Source organism: Periplaneta americana, chromosome 16 (assembly GCF_040183065.1).
Source record: "Periplaneta americana isolate PAMFEO1 chromosome 16, P.americana_PAMFEO1_priV1, whole genome shotgun sequence".
Taxonomy (NCBI): Eukaryota; Metazoa; Arthropoda; class Insecta; order Blattodea; family Blattidae; genus Periplaneta; species Periplaneta americana.
The window spans coordinates 67,793,390-67,800,121 of NC_091132.1; positions in this window are offsets into that span (position 1 = coordinate 67,793,390).

Consider the following 6,732-nt stretch of genomic DNA (forward strand, 5'->3'; position numbering starts at 1 on the left):
AAAATGAGCGGTTTGAAGAAAGGAATAAATGAAGGCAGAAGAATGAAAAAAGAAAGGAGGAGAAATGAAATTAATGAACGAAAAACAAATGAATGAAGGAATAATTAATGAAATTAAAGAAGAAAGAATAAAAAGAAGAAATAAGAATGAAATGAAAAAAGGAAGATAGAATTGAACGAATGAAGAAAGAAAGAATTAAAAAATGTAGAAATAAAGAACGAAATGAATGAAGCAACGAAGAATGAAATAAGTGAGGGAACAAAGAATAAAATGAACTGGGAATAAAAAAGTGAATAATAAGGGAATAAGAAATGAAATGAATGAAGGAATAAAAATTGAAACAATTGGAGGAAGAAAAAATGAACTCAATGAAGGAATAAGAAATAAGGTTAATGAAGGAATAAAGAATGAGGTTAATGAAGAAAGAAAGAATGAGGTTAATGAAGAAATAAAGAATGAGATGAATGAAGGAATAACGAATGGAATGATAAAATAATAAGAAGTGAAATGAATGCAAGAATAAGAATTGAAATGATTGGAAGAATAAAGAATGAGATGAATAAAGGAATAAGGAATGAAATGAATGTAGGACTAATGAATGAGGTGAATGAAGGAATAAAGAATGAAATGTATGAACGAATAAAGAATGAGATGAATAAAGGAATAAAGATTGAAATGTGTGAAGGAACAAAAATGAGATGAATCAAGAAGTAAATAATGAAATAAGTGAAAGAATAAAGAATGATGTGAATGAATGAATAAAGATTCAAGTAAGTGAAGAAATAAAGAATGAAATAAGTGGATGAATAAATAATGAAATGAGTGAAGGAATAAAGAATGAGATGAATCAAGAAGTATATAATGAAATGAGTGAAAAAATAAAGAATGATATGAATGAAGGAATAAAGAATGAAGTGAGTGAAGAAATAAAGAATGAAATGAGTGAAGTATTAAAGAATGAAATGAAGAAGAAATGAAGAATGAAATGAGTTAAGGAATAAAGAATGAGGTGAATAAAGGAATAAGGATTGAAATGAGTAAAGGAATCAAAATGAGATGAGTCAAGAAGTAAATAATGAAATGAGTGAAAGAATAAAAAATGATATAAATGAAGGAATAAAAATGAAATGATGGAAGGAATAAGGAATGAAATGAGTCAAGGAATATGGAATGAAATGAGTGAAGGAATAAGGAATGAAATGAGTGAAGGAATAAGAAATGAAATAAGTGGAGGAATAAGGAATTAAATGAGTGAAGGAATAAGGAATGAAATGAGTGAAGGAATAAGAAATGAAATAAGTGAAGGAATAAGGAATTAAATGAGTGAAGGAATAAGGAATGAAATGAATGAATGAATGAATGAATGAATAGAAATGAAATGAGTGAGGGAATAAAGAATGAGATGAATGAAGGAATAAAGAATGAGATGAATGATGGAGTAAAGAATGAGATGGATGAGTGAAAAATGAGATGACTGAAAGAGTAAAGAATGAGATGAATGAAGGAATAAAGAATGAAATGTATGAAGCAATAAAGAATGAAATGAAAAAAAAATGCAGAATGAAATTAGTGAAGGAATACAGAATGAAATAATTGAAGGAATAAAGAAAAGAATTAAGGAAGGTAAAAAAAAATAGTAAGAGAGAGTAGGTGTGTTCATTACTCAAATAAGAAAGGCAAGGTAATGTGGGGCATGAAGAGTATGGTAGTTTCTTAAGAGGTGGGAAAAAAACAATTGGTTAAAATGGAATTAATAGGGTTATGCCTTTGTTTAAAATAATTAACCTCAATTGTGGTTTTACTGTACGAGTATTAATTTATTACAAATATCAGTATTAATGAAATAAGGACTTTATAGAAAATTGTTTCTTCGAGTTCTAATTAAAAGTCATGACTTGATAGTCATTGATACTTACCAAAAATTGCACACAATTCTCATGAACTGCACTGATAATGTTTTAGATGTTTATGAATCCGACATTTCCGGTTAAAGTGCAATCTGAAATACCCTCGTCACGTCAGGGGTTTTCATAACAGTGACTGTTCGTGCGTCCCTTTGCTTCTGTTGACCTATTTAGATAAATTAATACTTCCGTCTAACGCACACACGCACATACACACATGGGGGGCCAAAATTATATAGCCAGTAATTACTGATAACACTTTTAATTGTTTTTTTTTTGTTGAACTTTGTGTTACTTCAAGAAACGTGAGGTAAGAGTTTGGATCCCTTCAGCTCGTGCTAAGCAGCTAAGCGTTCACCAAGTCGCTTTCATAATCTCTGCGCCAGGTATAAGCACTCCTCGTCTGAAATAAAGAAATTAATATAACTTACCTTAATTATTACTACAGTGATGTGTAATTATATTAATATCAGCAAGAATAACTCACGGGCAAGGAACTGAGCTCTTAATTTGAAGCTGCACTCTGGTGTGGTTTTCAATCTCTCTTAGGCTGATTATTTGATTGGGTTTTGTCACGAGATCGTTCCTGTAAGACGCATGTCGAGTAATCCTTGGCGAATCCTTTGCCTCATATTCCCAAAATACCATCTCTCTATCACCAAATAGCTCAATGCCAGGGCCACCTCCGATACAACATAAACATTTAAGACATTACACATGATTTACTCACACATATGAAAGGATTAAGGGAAGGATCGCCGTCCATAAATAAAATCTACCGCAAATAAAATTGGCAAAACATTTGTCCTGGACTGTAAACTTCTCATATCTGTATAAAGCTAAAAAAAAAAGCTCATAAAGCATTATAAAATTTTATATCATATTTTTCCTACATTTTCTTCCCGACAACGTTGCTATTATGTTGTATACACTTTGAAATACAAGTAACTTATTGCTTAAATCTTCACTACTTTCGTATGATTACGTCCGAAGCAATAAAGACAAAATTTAGTTCCGCAACTTTCAAGTCTCTTTCGTGCAATATAGCCTACTCAAGCTAAAGATGAACAAAACTAACTGCCGCTCTCGCTCGATGTATCTGTTGCATTTGTCTTTCGGTTCTCGTCTCGTAATTCTCCTGCGCTTCCAGTCTCGCTCATCATTCTTGAAATTGCATTTGGTCGGCGTGGAAAGATTTCGTAACTTTGATTAACATACATAATTGAAATAAATAATAAGTTATTATAAATTTTTAAATGAGACAAAAAGACAAAACAGAACAGTATCTTAGTTATCAAATGTTCTGGTTCTCTTATATGATATTACATATGGTCATATAAATAGAAAAAAAATCTAAAATAAATGTGCATTTCTAAGAGAAATAAAACATAACGTTAATATCTTTTTACTTGAGATTGCACACTTGACCTCAAACATATGAAAATAATATTCCTAGCCTTTAATAAGGGCCTAGTAATTGAATGAAGACTGGGAAACGGATTATCATACACTGAAAAGTAGAGATGATGTTTCAAATAGGCTACTTGATTGTTTATACATATATAACAGTTGCCAAAGTAGATAAAAGTTCAGTCAGGTATTAACAACAGTGGCGATTCAAGGCTGCTTGACGTTTGGGACTTCGGGAGTGATCAATCTCGACGTCTCGAAACACTCACAAGTAGTTTTTACGTCAACGTCGCGACGTATACAACATTGTCGTGCGGGTTTTCGGCTTTGCGGGCGCTGTTAGCCTTGCTTTCTCTACCGTTGTCCATCTCTGACTCAAGCCCTCCCCGCTTAACTTTGAGAACACAATGGTTAATATTTTGTTTAACGTTTAGACCTTTTACGGTTATCATTTTATTCAAATTATCATATTCTACCTCATTCATTCATAGTTTCTGCTGAAGGACAGAACTTTCATTACAAGCCCAGTATTCTCCAATCTTGCCTATTTTCCAACTTTCTCTTAGTTTCCGCATACGATCCATATAACTTAATGTTGTCTGATATCTTCTTCTGCTCCGAATTTTCTCTCGTTCACCATTTCTTTCAGCCCATCCTTGATTATTATTTCTTCATCCAACTAATCACTGTAAAAATTAAAAATCGGTACAAAAATTGTTAGCAATTTATTAGTTAGAAAACGTTGCGTTAATGTTAAATTCATTTTATATAGAAATAACTATTAAGAAAAATATTCTCAAATATTTAAAGTACGTCGGTAAGACTTAGCACTGGCTGCTTTGACATCGTTTCACTAAATACAAACTACAGATGGTATTAATAAGGAAAGAGAAAATAAGTTGAGGCAATGGAGCGATGACAGAATAAATGTGACAAAAATATCAGAAATACTCGGAAAACACTTGTTTCAAATTCGCTTTGCTGGCCATAAACTTCTCAGAGATCTAGCACAGGTTTTAATGGTCAATAGCCTTAAGTTTCTCGAACTTGCTCGCTCTTGAAACATTTCGAAATATAAGAAATGATTCAGAAGTGCCTTGTGATATTTATTGCGGTTTGTATTCTGTACAAAGTTAATATCTCTGAAATATTTATCAACGCAGATGAAACATTATGCTTCCTTCTGTTTCTATGATTTAGTTGCAAGATGAACATGTTTAAAACCATTTTCCTCACGCAACCCCAAGCAGCCTTTTATTGTTTCTTTGAGAATGTACCAAAGAGCAGTAAATCAGATCTATCTGCAGATGGAACTCTGGTAGGGGTATGTGAACGGCTCATAACATCAATTAAAATCACAGAAATTTCTTAAGTTAGCCTCATAAAATTCTCTTAGTTTGTTTATAGTTGGAGCATAAGTTCTTGTGTACCCATATTTGCTTCCTAGTTGCGGCGGACGCTCTGAGTTGTGTGCGATAATCGATATCTCGAACTATGCACCTGCTCTGTAGCGGGAAACCCACGCAGCCGTGTACACCATTACTTTACACCCTCATCGCTCATAATCGCCAGACCATTGCTGTGTTGGGGTGAAAATAATGTGCAGGACATTGCGTGGAAAAGCATGGCCTGATACACGCACCAAATATTATATAAAAGCATTCCATACAAAATCAAAATTATAAATATTCCAAAAATGTAATTTGATTAATAACTTATTCATGAAAGAAACATTTTGTAGCTCCAGTTTTTGTTATCTCACGATAATTCATGTTCAACTAATGTTATTGCTACCCATGTTCGAATTCTGATGATGGAAGAATCGTATTTGTAGTGGACATTGACAGAATTCAGCTAAAGAGACATAGGCAACGTCATAGTAGATCCCCTAGTAGATCCTGGGTCAGGTTGTGATGGAATTTGTGATAGACAAAGGAGGCAGTACATAGGTTTTCTTCGGGTTACTCCCGTTTCCTTCTATCATTCCACCAAATCTCTCCATCTCATTCCATTTAGTTTCTGCAATAGTTAAATTGGGCGGCTGGAGTCAAGTCTTTGGGGTGGTACAAGTTTCAAATGCAGATATAGAAAGGGTTGGGAACTCCGAGTTCTGACGTTTATCGAGTACTCATTTGAGGAAGGGACCTGGCTCTGAACCACCTATATGTGTATATATATACATATATATACACACATGTCCTGGTTGGCGAGTTGGTATAGCACTGGCCTTCTGTGCCCATGGTTGCGGGTTCGATCCCGGGCCAGGTCGATGGCTTTAAGTGTGCTTAAATGCGACAGGCTCATGTCAGTAATTTACTGGCATGTAAAAGAACTCCTGCGGGACAAAATTCCGGCACATTCGGCGACGCTGATATAACCTCTGCAGTTGCGAGCGTCGTTAAATAAACATAACATTTAAAATTTTATATACACATTATTAACTCTCTTTCATAAGAACGAAAAAAATTTTCAGCACATATTGTCATAATTATTATACGAGAAGAAACATATTATTTCAGTTCACAAATATCAGAACTTACATTCGAGACTTCAATATATTCTCATCCTCCTAAAGTCGGGAATCATAGGCCCTATAGCAATTCTAGCGAACTTCCATTTCTTGCCACCAAAACCAATTCACTAAAAAATGCACTAATTTTGCTGCGAACTTGTTTTATCGAATATTTCTAATGTTCGTAAAATTTCTCTAATATGCTGCATATTTTTCAAGAAAGCGATAGGTATGTTTATGTTCCATTCACTTTAAGCTATACAATCAATATCGACGAAGAATATCCCTCTATATATCTCATCGACTTATTTACTTACCGTGTCCAAGGTTATAGGCTACATTTAGTTGTTAGCAATTTGCTTGTTCAATAGTTAATTTTTTATGTCTGTTAACAGCAGGACTGTTGCAGTTGGGTGATATGGATTTATTTCTATTTTCTGTTTCGGAAAATTTTATTATGAATTCTGAATTAGTCGCAAGTTGCAAGCCTGCCTATTCTATCCCAAAGTCATTTTTAAACACCCTATATTGCCTTACTTTGAATCCTAAAACGATTTTTAAAATAAACGTAAGATATAACTTTTTTCAATTCTTATAAGTTATCTCTTATTCCAGAAGTCTTAAATTTCTGTCAATTTTAAATCTGGATATGACTTTTAGAGCATTTCTTCTTGGAATTTCAGGTTAATTGTAGCCACCGGCGTAGCTTAGGCGGTAGTGCATTTGCCTGCTAATCCAGTGCTGTTCTTAGATACATCGGATTGTTTTCCGTTTAGACTATTATTATTTAGTTGGGGTTTTTCCCAACTTTAAGGCGAAAGTCAGGTAATTACATAGCGAATCCTCGACGTCATGTCGCTAGTATTCCATCAACTAGTAGTGATACAGCGTCGTTAAATAGCTTAT